Raw genomic sequence first — 14,782 nt, 5'->3', positions numbered from 1 at the left:
TTTTTATATATAAATATATTATGTTGTATTGTATATATAAATATATTGTATATATTATATTTATATATAGTATATATCATATATATTATATACTATATATAATATAGTATATATAATAGAGTGTATATAATATATGTGTATACACACACACACATATATAATATATGTATAATATAAATGTATATATAATATATATACACATATATAATATATGTGTATGCTAACATAAAGACTTACTTTTACTGTAATACTAATTTATTAAAAACTTTCAATTAATACAAACTAACTAGAAATAAGCAAGTTTCCTTCAAGCTAGTCCAATACCCATGAAGTTTCTTATGGACTTCAATAATGTTTTCTGCAGGAAAACGGTATACTCATAATCATATCTAATTAAAAAGACTTTAAAGACATTCGTATCATAATTTTCCATATGTTACATATTATGGCTATTGAACATCATTTTCACAGTGTCAGTGCTCAAAAAGGAGAAGGTCCCACCATGCTGGATGCTGCCCAAATACATATCTCTGCTCCAAAGAGTTTATGATAATCTCAGGCCTGTCGAGCCTGTAACAGAAAAAAAGGGGGACTACAAAACAATGACTGAGGGATAAGTGGTTTATGTTCATGAATGATGCTCAGAAAACACAATTCATGCTATGAAATTAATGAGATAAATATATGAAACGAAACTGCAGCACATCCTCGTCAACAGAATATTTTCCATCCCATTTACATAATTTTAAAGGCTTGTTAGTCTATTAGCAATCAGTACAAACAACTTCTGGGTGTTGACCTTTCCCAGCCTGACTTGTAAGTTTTATGCAGGCCGAGACCTCCGATGTCAGCAGGCGTGTTCGCGGGGCGGTCCTGCTCTGCATGCCACAGTCAATTCTGAGCTAATGAAGCAATGTCAGCTATAAATTTTGTAGGGCTTTGTCATCTGGGTGGGATGTAGAACATCGTATGTTCTAGTTCAGCTGCACAAATGAAGAAAACATGACAGAAAGAGGTTTATATTTGTCCTGGAGTCATGCAACAGGCACAGGTGTGAGTAAGGAAGATGGGTTACCTTGGTCTGCTCTGGGCAAGGCACAACTCTCCGTGCTGGTGTTGTCCTGTCCTGTCACACAGGCACGTGCTTTCCTGCATCACTTTGTTTAAAACCAGCCTTTCTAAGTGAACATTAACCAAGATATCATAAATGCAATAACATCTTTTCAATCATTCTAAATTTCGTATTTTATAATCCTTTCACATGCTATTAGTACTCAACATAGAGTTTAGATTCTCAACGCAAAATTTAAGCTGCCTTTGTTACTATCCCCTCCAGAAAAAAAAAACATATAAAAATATTCTTTCCACCCTTCCATAAATATTTTTCTAATCCGTTGTCCATTTCTTACTAAAGTCACCTAGCAGATTTCAGTATGCAGAGGGGAAATATCTGACTTCAGCCTGTGCATGAAGAGTAACTCTCTACAAACACTGACTTTTAAATGATGTTTGAGTTAGAGCAAGGTTCTCTTGTTCAAAATCAACAAAAAATTAAGAGCATTTTTGGGGAAGATAAGCATAGAAAAATTCAACACTAAGGATGATTGCCCTGGCAAGTTATTCAGGTATGTCCAAATAAATCTGTAACTAGGCCTATATTGGTCATTACCAACTGTGACAATAAGCAGGTACGCATTTTGGATAGGAACTTGGGATAGAAATTGATGCAGGGCATTGGTAAGATGCCAGCGTGTTTCAGTTTTGTCTCTTGATTTCAGGGTATTTATTTATTTATTTAATTTATGTTTTTACAGATTACTAGGATGGAAATGTATGTACAGAGTTACTAACAGTGAATGTACTAGCAAAAAAATCTTTAAATAAAAGTTATTTTATTTCAATAAATAGAATGATGTGACTTTATTAAAAAAGAAGATTGAAAAGTTTGTGATGTGAAACAATTTTAAATGGAAACATTAAATTATTTACTGTGGTAAAATAAGTATTTAATGGAGAAGCATTTAAAATTTAATTGACTGCTGAGATTATCAGCTGAATTATGTGAAGCACTTACATGATGTACAGCTTTCTCTTGTAATTGAAAACACTAAGAAAAACATTTTTATAAATCTATTTTGAAATATAAAAAAGATAATGGAATATTTGTTATAAAATGTTGTGCTATGTTATTACTCAAGTCACTGGAGAAAACTAAAACTGCATGATTTAAGGGGAGTGGAGAGTGAGTAGGGCAGTGCTTACTATTTAGATGACTATGACTAAAATTTCTGTCTAAAATTTTAGGTGGATAATTAAATAACTTAATTACGTCCTGGTACACAATCCACGTTTAACCGACTTACTGAAAACTCATAATAAAACTAGAGTCACTCTTTTGATCTTGCATTTACTATCTCCTCCCGCCCAAAATCACCACCCGTGGCATTCTGAAATGGGAAAATGTATCCAAAAGAAAGACAAGATGTCGGGGACAGGTCGCCATGCTCACCGCGAGGCTCTGTGTCTTCACAGGGACCCTTGACAGGAGGTAGCAGAAGGAAACCATCTCTTGTCCCGCCTGTCTTGGGAAACCTAGTTTTATGTGCAACGTTGTGCAGCTCTGCCTTTGTTCTTCCTTCTTCATGTGGCCACGTGAAGGCAATAGTATGAAGACTTTGACAAACACAGGAAAGATAGAACTAGAATCTTTGTAAGTTCAGTGGGCTTGCCCCAAATCCCCCAGCCAAACTAAGGGAAACAAGGCCAGCATCATGTCTCCAACCTTCCCACTCTAGCCAACCTTGCACCACTGCACCTCTGCTGCTCCTGAGCTGAATAACTCACCGTACACGATGTTTTTGTAATATCTAATGGGAGACGTCATTGACTCAGAGCACTCCCCATGCATCTGCATTTTCCTTTGGGTGAGATCATTCATGCTGTCTTGCTTGGCTCCCACCAGGTCAGCACACCAGTGCTTTAAAAGTGGATGTCTTCCACTTCACGAGGATTAATTCCTTTGCAAAATTGTAAGAAATAACAGCAAGTTTTTAAAAAATGACTGTGTAGTCATGTACTGATGAAAAATGGTCTAGGAAGCACCAGCTGAGTCAGCCATTAAATGATCATTCCAGACTATTTCTAGATTATTTATAACACTTGACAAAATATTACTAATATTAGGCATTGCCAAACAATGTGTCAGATTGCCACTCTAATTACTCCACCAGCAACACAAATCCTTTTGCAGCCAGTCACATTTGGATATGTTTGTGGCAACCCAATAAATTCTTTATTTTTAAATTGTTGTAATTTTATTTTAGATTCTCTGGCAGTTGTAGTGCTAGCATAGGGCAATAACCATTCTTTTCATCACAGCACACATCTCACTGACATTTCCATCTACCCAGGGACTTTTCAAAAACATTAAAAAAAAAATGTTTAACACATTCAAATGGAAAAACAAAATACATTTTGGCTCACAGTTTAACTGGTGATCTGCGCTTAAGATGCACAGCATGAAAATAACACTTTGTTCTAGAAATTTCCTCTTTTTTCTTTAATACCTTTGTAGGAGAAGGCAGAAGGACACCTCATTCTGAGCAGTTAAAGGCTTTAATATTTTTAACTTGTTAGCACTGTGCAAGAACCAATAACACGTACCACAAATGAATATTTCTGAGGACCCAGAGAAGCATTATATTATTACCCTGAAAAATGATGAAAAAGTAATGAGTGTATATTGGAACCATCAGTCACCGAAAATGGGAACTTAAGATTTGTGGCAATTTATTAGTTCTCAGTGTATCCGAGAACTGTACGCTGTGTATCAGGCTGACAATGAAGCTGGAGTATTTCGGCTAACACCTGCGCTACGATAGCCGCTGACACTTTTGCATCATCTCCGCGGATGCCGAGTCTCATCGCCCGCCTGTAACACCTGGTGGCAACTTGTGCACCAGGCTGGAGTCTGACTTACGCCGGGTAAGCAGGAGCTGCACCTGCCCAGCCGGTGTCCCTGGGCTCCCCCACCTAGAAACTGGCTGCAGACACATCCTTGGCATAAACCACTGCCCCTTGCAACGCTTCTTGAGCTGTGCCTACCTGTACTCAGGCATATTCACATATCTAGACTGCTATCTGTACCTCAGATCTTAAAACCTGTGCTTTAAAAAAGTCTTCTATTCCGTGCAAAAATAAATGGTATTGAAAAAATACTAGCTCCCACAGTGCTACAAAAAAACAAACAAACAAACAAAGCAAAACAAAACAAAAACACAATCCAGTCATATAATCCATCCACAATGATTTTTTCTTTTAAATTTAGTAATTAAGTTTAGTCTCAGCTGAGAATCAGTGTGCCAGATTTCAGCCTGAAGTGAAAATAAATGGTTGAATTATAAATCCCTAAAAATAGAAATTCAGAATGCAATCACTGACACAACCTTCATTTGGGCCCCTATAGTATTATAAAAGACATTTAGTAAACAACAAGGTAGCTAATGATGCAGTGAGCATTTTCATACAGCACTTAGAGACAACTCACTACACATAATTAGAGCATTACTAGAGTCATCAACTGTCTAGTACCTCTGATAAAGAAATGTCACTTGCCTCAAAATATGGTAGCAATTCCAGTTGCCTTATGTGCAAAGCTTTAAAAATCAGAGAGAGAAGATGACAAAAACAAAGCTAATGACATAGCTCACATCTTGTTGTTTTGAAGCAGCACAGAAATTTGGAAGTGAGAAATCTTTTCTTCAGTGTCATCTGCTGAACTTTGTAATAAAGGTTTTTTTTGAGATTAATAGACCGACTAAACCAAATGTTCTGTCCATCCATAAGCAAACGTGTTGGATTATTTAACGTCTGGGCTAAGGGCTTGGTCTAGCTCCAGCAAGGGCTGCACAGGGTTGAACAGTGAAGGCTGGATTCATCTTGCTCCAGGTTGACTACCCAAACACAGAGCATATTTCTCACCCTGGCTTTACTTACACGATAGGGTGATAGATGCGACTCCATAGGATGATTCGTCCTCTTGAGATGTTAACTCAGGTGGCTGAGCTGCCCTTGGGCACGTTGGTCTCTCTCTGCTATGGAGAGAGCGAGATTGTTTAATCAGACATTTAGCTCTTAAATGACTGGAGTTAGATGAGATGGATTGCACCCCGAGTTCACTGTTCATACAGGAAATCTGTCTCATCCTTCTCTAAGCTGAACGACAGATAATTCAAGTGATTGCTCCTGTGGCAAGTGCTGCTTGTTGACGAGCCTCTCAGCCTGGGGCTTCCACCACTAATCGACGGTAACACTAGTGGAAAACTCTGTGTTAGCCTCTTGTGCAGTCAGGCTGCTAACAGAGACGCGACATTTAGAGAGTTCTCTATGAAGACAGATGTGTCCGAGTGCTGAGATCAGCACAGCACTATTTCCATGTGGTTTTAAACATTCATGGAGGTGACAGGAACTCAGCAAGCAGATTAGCATCGGTGATGTGGAACCACAACATGCACATAAATAAAGCATTGAGTGAAGAGCGAATAACTCCAGCGCTACAGGATAACAGGATCTTTGGTAGTAATGGCAGGGTTTCAGTTGCTGGAAAATTACTACTTTCTACCCTCAGAAATGAACTCATTTATCGCTTTTACACTTGGAGATAAGTTAGCGTGGATCCACAGGAATCTCTTCTTGATCTAATTGTATTTGGTATTTTCTTTTATGACTTGGATACAGAAATAGAGAATAGTTTGTAACAACTAATATGCCACAAAACAGAAGAAAAAAAAAAGAAGAAAAACAAACAAACAAAAACAGAACTCAAGATTCGCTTAGAAAAGTGAGGAAATGGTATGCATTCAGAAAGGTGAAATTCATGTGGGGAGTATCTTTCCATGCAGCAGTACTTAAAGATGTGGGGGGAGTAGGAGAATGATGCATTGAATATGAACCAGTCCTGTGACTGATGCAAAACCAATGACATAATTTAAGAAAGGTCAGAGACAAACTGTAGAGGTGGGAGGACAGTAGAGAGACTTACCAGACTATTAAAAAAAATAATAATGGTATTAAAAAAAAAAAAAAAGACTTTCTTAAAAATCTTTAAACAATTTATATTGTTCAATATAAGAGAAAACTAAGGGATGCTGTTTCACGGGGAGAAACCAGCAGCCAGCTGTTCTTCTTGGCCACTGAAAAAGAAGCAAAATGAGATCATCACGATGGCAACAAGAGACATTCTAAGAATTCCTAATCGATCTTCCAGGAGCAGTCTAGACAGACAAGACCCTCACATTCTCAGTGCCTCTAGTGTTGCTTCTTGCTGCTGCCACAGCAGGACACTTACCAACTTGGTGTTCAGAAGGATGTGGTTTTGCTTGGAGGCTATGCAAGATCTGGGGCTGAACCATCTCCTGAGTCTTGTTCATCTTTACTTCTGTGGGATTGATTTAATTGTGATTTTTGTTTTTCTGATTCATAACATCAGCCTCCCCTGTTTGCTCATTTATTACTGTGGTATGTCAGGCAAGAGCCACCTGGGAGAATGAGAAGCCTCTTTTGAAGAGCAGCATGACAATGACACAAGGAAGCTACAGCTGTCCCTTTGCCAGTAGTGGCCTGGGTTATAAAGGCATAATGAAAATACACTCTGTTTAGTCATTGGGAAACAAGTGGTTTCATAAGCCTGTATTTTCATTTTCAGCCTGTGTTTTCTTCCCCCTCAGGGTAGTTCTTTCCCTTTTTTCCAAGAGACTCATGTTACTATTGGAAACATGGCAGAAAACAGCAGGCATTGTTAGCCTGGGAGATCTTAAATAAGTTCTTATGTGAAAACATTTCAAATTCTGAGGTATAATTTTAAGGTGCTGATCCAAAGCCCACTGTAGACCATGAAAGACTTTTCTTTAGGTAAATATGTAAGAGTCAACTGACTATTCCTGCATTAACAAATTCCTGCAATGAGAACCCAAATACACTGAAGAACACAAAAATAACTCTTTAGAAGAGTGAAAGAGCTGAGTTTATTAACTACGTAGAAAACCTTTGACTGAGTCAACACAAAGCATTTTTCAAAGTGCTTGGCTCACACAATTCAGAAGCTGATTCACTGTCAGAATATTTGTTCTGGACTTGTCGGGAATCTATTGTAGAAGTAACAGCTCTGTTTGCAGAATTCTCTGCTAAACACTACCACCATTTCTACTGCCTGATCACATACACTTGTAGCCCCTCACTGCTTCTAAGTATGGAGATATTTCCTTGTTCCATTTTTAAAGTTGACTGGGTTTCCATAAGGAGGACTTGGGAAAATAATCCAACTTAATAATTTGATGCTTAGCTGGTAACCTGCTAAAATACAACACAGAACTTCAGTGAACACTACTTTGCTTTCATTCCTTGCACGAGTAACTTTCTGAAAGCTTCACAACTGTGTAATGTATGCAAACATTTTTAAGAGGGACTGTTTCATCTTTTATTCTATTAATTCATTTATCAAAGGGGAATAGGAGCCTTTGGGTTTATTTACATCTTATCATCAAGCAAAACATTGCAATCTAAAATAATCCAGAGCAAAAATCTGCCAGGAACATTGGGAAAACAGCTTTTCTTGCAGGTGTTAATGTGCTGAATCAGAAGTAAAGCCCCAGAAACAGACAGAGAGGAAATAAAGATATTTGTAATGTCTGACACACTGCAATCTTCATTTTTCCAGGGTAAGCTTTCTAAATCATACCCTGAAATATCTGTTTGAATTTAACTGAAGGTCAACATATTCTCTTTGTAAAAAGAAAAGTATCCAATTACTCAGTACATCTGGGAGCTAATGCAAGGACAGTTAATGAGGTCTGTACAGAAACATGAATATTAAACAGTCAGTATTGCATAACTTGTGTTGCTGTCGTGGGAATTGATCCAAAATCCATGGGGATCAACTGGAGGATCTGCCTACCAAGTCCAAAGGGGGCTGGTTCAGCCTCCTGCATGCACGCACCTTCTGGGCAGACCCATGGCTATGGCGCATAACGGGGTGCAGAGGGTGGTGGAGGACGTGAGCACAAGGATGCAGAAGAACCCATAGGTACTTCCAAGTGTGAGGTGCCCAGGCTTTGACGTGGCCTTAAAAGAGAGGGAAAAGCGGCACGTCGACTTTGCCATAACGCAGTAGCTGGCCCTCTTCATCGGTTATCTGTGTCTGCAGAATCACTGCAATCCATCTCCTAAATTCTCTATTTCTTCTTTCAGACTTTGTGATAATTATAAGTGTAATTAGCGTTACTGTGTAGCTCATAATGCACTATTGTATAATGCAGAGTTCTCAAATGTGCAAGGTAATCTGTAGTTTAGAAGATATATATACCCAGGCAGTCTGAGATGCACGCCAGCATGCCTTTAAAACTTTAATTACCTGGAGACACTTCACAAGCTGCCAGATAACTCAACAGCCTGGCCACCAGTGTCCAGCAAAATAAAGTAGTCTCACAATAGAAAAAATGCACATATCTGCCCCAAAATAGCAGCCAGTCACATATATCTTCAGGTCAGATTTAGCCATTTCATATCCTGTGTTAAACTTCAGCTGCTTAACTGAATTCAAATGTTCAATTACCTTTTGTTGATAAGAAAAACTCTAATTGAATAGTAAATTCAGAATCCAGAATGACCTCTGCAGATGCTGGAAAGAGGCAGGTGTCTAAATATCTCCTTGTAATTACTTCTACATTGAAAATACTTGTGTTTTATTTTGTTTTGTTTAATTATGGAATAACTTTTCTTTGCCAAAACAGAGCTGGACCCATGCCCCTGTGTAGGATGCTGTGCTTGCCCTTGCAGCTCCAGCCAGCCTCAGGTAGCAGCAGCAGAGGGGAATTACGGCCTCTCTCTAGAGGCAATGCCTGTCCTGGGTGGCCAGCAGGGACGCTAGCAATCCGATGGCCATCCCACGTTTCTCCATCAACCCCAGAGATGAGAAAGTGTGAAGATCACCCCCTGAAGCTGCGTCTCTGAAACCTCCGGTACTAAGGTCATGTCTGCACAGGCAGGCTCAGGGAAGACGTGGAAAATCAGACGGCCCTGAGAAGTCAACGGGTATTTTCCAAATTATACTAAATCTCTGTGTGACGTCTGTCACTTGGGAATAGAGTGACCTTGGTTCACTGTAGCTTAATCCTCCTCTAAGCCTCCTCTCTAAGGCAGGATTACAGTACAGCGAGCTAAGAGACGTCTCCTCCTGGATGAGAGCTTCCAGGCGGGGGTTAATGTGCTTTACCTTTCCTGCACTAACCCTGCACTGTGCAGCACTGCTGTGGGCAACCCCAGAGCCATGGGACCAGCTCCCCACGTCTCCACACTGCCTTATTTTTCAAGTGAATGGGACTACTGGAAGAACATGGCATCATCCAGACCAATGTGTAAAATTTCATCGTCAAAGGAAAAGTTTTGCAGCCAATTATTCCAATGGACTTGAATGTATTTATTTTGCTGGCATTGCTGAACATCAATATTCTACTTAGTTTTTTTCATAGATATGAAAAATAGTACACACTTAGATGTGGTAGGCACACAGATAAAACAGGTCTGGTTTTGTGATGTTTTAAGGTACTATGCCTGCTGTCAGCTTGCAACAAATCAGGTGCCAAGGAGGTCCTCCGTGGGCAAACCGCTCTTTAGCAAAAACAGTATTTTAGTGCTGCCTAATGAGATACTGGATCATTAGAGAAATGTTAGTTTCCAAGGAACAACAGGAGCAATTAATTTGGTCTCACATCACGGAAGATTGCAGCACATGCTTGTTTGGGGAGCATAACTCGTCACAAGAAGCCCTGAGCATGACTTGTGGGCTGTTGGTTTGAAACCATAGTGCTTGTAGAATACTTGGGATCATTTAATAATTTATCACTACTTCTTGTTAAAACCAATAACATGAATTATTTTAAGTCTTGGTACTGTTAAGGTAAGAGGAAAAGCAGAAACTTGTAGTCTCTGCAGAAAAAAATGTCATTCATTGACTTTTCCCCTAGAAATGTCTCAAGTACCTAATTCATTTTAAAAGTGTTTTCAGTTGGCTTGTTCTCTTAGTTCTTACCTTATCAGGTAAGATCAGTCTCAGACCTACCTAAAAATCATAATAATAAATAAAAATAAAAAAGTATATACAAGTAGAATATAAAGATCCCAATCTATGAATACGAGCGGTAAATATTTTTAATGCAAACTTGGAATTACTTTTAAGTTGAAAAGAAATGCAAAGCTGCCGTACTAAACTTCTTCCTTAGGGTACTAAAAAAGGGAAGAGCTTTTTAGGTGCATCCCTTTCATGCCAGGATATTTGCAATGATTTCAGTGAAGGCACTTACATGGTGCAAAGACCTGAACCAGTCCTTAGCTGATTCAGCTTTCTGCTGACTATGAAATTAGGCCTAATGAGCTCTCAAGACAATCACGCACAGCTCAGATATTAAGAACAAACTTGAACTCTGGTACAAACCAACACGCTCATCGCCAACTTGTTTTTAGACATCGCAGAGATCTGCTCCTCATTAAGGCTACCCTTGTGGGGTAACATTTTAATGATTGATAAACTGACATGAGGAAAATTCAAGGCATTAGCCTGAAGGTGGTTAGTGATACCTGAACCCCAGATATGCTGGACTTTTAACTCGTTGCTTACACAGATTTCATCTGAAGCTTTCATCCATGGGCAGAAAGTTGCTTTATCTACAGGGGCCTTTTTACAGGTTTGGAACAAACCGCTGAAAGTAACATTTCAAAACAAGAGGTTTGGGGGCTCTTTTTGATTTTTGTTTGTTTTATTTTTTTCCTCTGTTTGTATGCATGCTATGAAAAAAAAAAAAAAAGGCTGTTTCTACTGGGATATTGACATTCAGAAGAAATTGATAAAAGACTCTTCCACCATTAGCTGTATAGAAGAAGGGGATGCTGCTATTCTCAGTAACTCAGGTTTTATTTTTTTGAATTTTGTGTGTGTGTGTGTGTGTGTGTGTGTGAAGGGTGTGAAGAGCTTTCAGCTCCTCATCCACAGCATCATTGCTCTTCAGGAATTGTATCATCCAAACCTCCTGCATGCCAGCCCCCTCTGAGGTTTATCTTTGCCCTGAAGTGTGCATTGTACCAAAAACCAGCAGCATCCTTTGCTCTCACAGTGCAGAGGAGGCCTCCCTTCAGCCACCACACCGACCTGGGTTCTGTGGCTGCTGAAATCTCTCTCCAGGTCAACGCCTGGTGGAGCACACGGGGCCGGGGTATTCCTCGTGGCTTCAGTGTGAAGAACGAGTTGGGGGGAAAAAAAAGTCATGTCCTGAGTCTGGGGCCAAAGTTGATCATCAGTCATAAGGCAAGCGTTGTACTGCAATGTGAAACACGTCTCCTACTGGAATGGCAGCTTTTGGGACTGCAATACATCCCCTTTCTCTTGGACACAAGACCAATTGCAAATCCCACCTGAGCACAGAATTATGCCTCCGAACCGCAGCCTCCATTTACAAGATTTCTCTTCCCCGTGACTGTTATGGCAACTTGAAAAACCTGAAGTGCATTTTTCTTGGGTCTGCAGAGAACCTGAAACGATTGTTCTGAGCACATGAATTGTCTCAAGCACAGGCGTAAAAACCAACGTGGCAATTGAAATGTCAGCCCAGCCAAAGTCTCCTAGCCACCACTGATATTTTGGGAAAATAACAAGTAAAGAGCTGGTGGCATTTATGGCACCATCCTGAAGCCTTGGCACCAGAACCCATAACGTCGCTATATGCAGCTGTCAGGACATATAGCTGTCAGATTTTATCACAGTCCCTGTGTGCAGTGACTCAACAAAGCACTGTCCACCAGTAAAAACAAACAAACAAAACCTGTGAATCTGAAAGAGCAGAACAAATTGATTTCAATATATTTCATATGCCTTGGTTTTTCATATTTATTTTGCTATTTATTTAACTTTAATCCTTTACAAAGCCTGGAAATGTCTGGACTGTAGTTCTCTCTATTCTGAAAATATATCGACCTAAAATATCAGTCCCAGCTTAGCTGTGGGTGTTTACAAAAGTTTTTTTTCCTATAGAAAACCCTAGTCAAAACCATTTATTAACCAGCTGGTGGCAGTGTTTTCATTAGGAAAAGATAAAAGGTATCACTTTCCATATAATCCACTCTGTCAGCTATTAAACTGGAAGAATCTGACTTTTTACTTGGTTTCTCCCATTAAAATTCTAAGAAAATCCATACAATAAAACACTTAGTCACTGCAGCAGAGTATTTTGCTTTTAATAGGTTATATAATGTCAGGAGAGCACAGATATGGGGATTTTGCTCCCTTTCGAGCCTGGCTGCTGTTTCTGCTGCCAGAATGCTGCTTCGTTAGAGGGATGCTTGCTTTTCTGTGCAAGTTCATTTAGATTTCAAACAGAGATGTTAAGAACAAGATAAAAGCATGACAGATTTAATATTGGTTTCTACCCACTATTGTGCATTGTGTTTTGAAAGAGAGCGTTAGAAATTGTTTCTCGAAAATGAGAGCACTGCAATATCTCCCTGCTCTCCCCACACATTCAGCAATGGCGTGTTCCCATCACCCTCCTGAATCTTAATTTAAACCAGGTCATAGCTGTGTGGAGGAGGGCTTCCTATCTCCTCATTGGATTTATTAAAAAGAAATAGCAATTAATCAGCATTTATCAGAATTAACTTCCAGGATGCAGACTGCCTTATCTGGAAATACCAAATGCCCGTCCCACCTAAGCTTCCGGCACCGAGCCTCCACAGGCAATATTTACAGATTTTTCCGTCCTGAAATAACGGGTACCAAGAACGCTAAGTGACAAGTGGAAGCTCTTCTGACCCCTCTGATTGAGAATAACACCGCACTCCCACTTGGAGGAACCAAACACTCCCCCCCCATATGTGATAGCCATGCCATCTGCACCAGCTCCATCTGCTAACAGGCATCCGAAGCCTACACATATGTACCCAAAACAGATGCCAATACGTGTCGGAACACCTCCTTTATGTCTGGGGAATCACATTGCGCTATAGCTAAGATGTAAAAAAAGAAATTCTTATTATAACGCATAAGCACCCTGAGCTTGTGCTCAGCACCATGGGTGCGGAGCCAGCACGGCCGCTAGCTGCAAACCCCAGCCCTGGACACCCCCTCCCTGTACCTAAAGTAGTGCAGACGCAGTAGCCGCAGGGTTAATACCTGCAAGGAGGATGTAATGAGATTTAGGAGAGACTGGAGACCCACCACAAATACCCGCACTGCTGTTCAGGAATGGCCTGTTCAAGTGGCAGCAATCCAAGGCTGGGCACTTCTCTCTCTTTTTACAGCATCTTAGCACCACGAATGCTCGGCTTGCTTTAGATTATCTGAGAATCACTGAAATACAAAGAATAAACACTATTATTAACTTAAATGTGACGGTGTTTTAGAGACAGGCACTTATGTGCTATGCTAAATGGGTATATCTTTTCTATACGTCATGGTTGTTAGCCTTCAGCTTGGGTTTCCTTCTCTTCTCTTTTGTGGTTGACCAGAAACTCCAGTACAAGGAATCCTGAAATTAAATATATATATATATATATATTAAATGGCAAAGCCAAACAAACATGCACAGGATGGATATCTGGTGCTCAGCTCCTTGCTGCCCCCAGGGCTGGTGTGGACGTGGGGCCCCAGGTCAGGCAGCACCCCCCATCCATGCCGACCCCGGGTGCCCGGATGGGCGAGCAGCATCGATCCCGGACCCGGAGGGAGCAGAGCGGGGAGCCTGACAGGCAAGCTGGCACGGAATCTTCCTCGCTGCGACTTTGTCAGGATTGATTGATTTTTCTCAGATCGCTTCATTTTTTATGATCTGGCATTTTCCAATGGAAAAATGTTTTCAGAAGATTTCTGGCTAGCCCTGTTCGTATCCCTTTGGGGGTTTGTTTCATTTCTGGCCTTTTTCAATACTTGATGAGTGCACAGTTTCTGCATGGAGTGCAAATGTTTGGAATAAAATTTCCTCCTAAAACCCCCTAGGATGCACATTTCATTAAATTATTCCTTTCTCAAGTTAGAAAACACTGTAAATATTTTTCAGTGAATAAGTGATTGATGTTTCATTCGTCTGAATCTGCCTCCACCTTGGTGTTCTTTCCCTGTGAATATTCCTACGAGCTGGCTGAGCGATCAGAAAAATTAAGCACTGCAGCCAGGAGTGTTTGTGGAAACACATTTTGTTTATTCCCCAAATACTTCTCCATGGTTAAGCAGCCATGATCCCAGGGTGAGACAGAAGCCAGCGTGTGAACTGGTAGTCACACCGCAAACAGCCCAGCTGGAAATCCACAGAAATCTGCCGTCAGTCAACAACTTAAAACAAACTCCAAAAATGTGGCAGCAGACAAATCAGAAAAAGGCAGAAAAGAGGACGTGTATGTAAACACAGCCAGAGCTCACACCAAGATTCATGCCTTGTGTTCATTAATCTTTGTTACTTATCCACTGGCATATATTAATTCAAACATTCATTTTTTTTTTTAAATAATATTCTTATGGTAAATATTTTGAAGTTGGAAGCCGTAATAGATCCAATATATGTTTATTTTGACCTGTGCATTTTAACAACTGGCATCATAATAGAAAATATTTTGCATTTAGAGCCTAGCTTTTCATGGAGACCACCTTTCCAAACGCCCACAAATTAACACTTTGAGTTGTTTGTTCTTGTACTTCTTTGTTTTGCCTCCCAAAGCATCTTCTGTAGGAACAAGAGCAAGCACAGGA

General features: G+C 40.0%; 1 protein-coding gene across 1 annotated transcript in view; it reads right to left on the bottom strand.

Annotated features, from left to right (window-relative positions):
- Positions 1-245: 245 nt before the first annotated feature.
- Positions 246-14,782, bottom strand: part of NPS (neuropeptide S) — a 28,430-nt gene continuing 13,893 nt past the window's right edge. Inside the window, exon 4 of the mRNA XM_083844839.1 lies at positions 246-13,390. The gene's annotated coding sequence lies outside the window, so the exon portion shown is untranslated. The remainder of the gene's footprint in view (positions 13,391-14,782) is intronic.

Source organism: Anser anser, assembly GCF_964211835.1.
Source record: "Anser anser genome assembly, chromosome: 7".
Taxonomy (NCBI): Eukaryota; Metazoa; Chordata; class Aves; order Anseriformes; family Anatidae; genus Anser; species Anser anser.
Note: the sequence above shows the minus strand (reverse complement) of the source record. Positions and strands in the feature narration are given on the sequence as shown.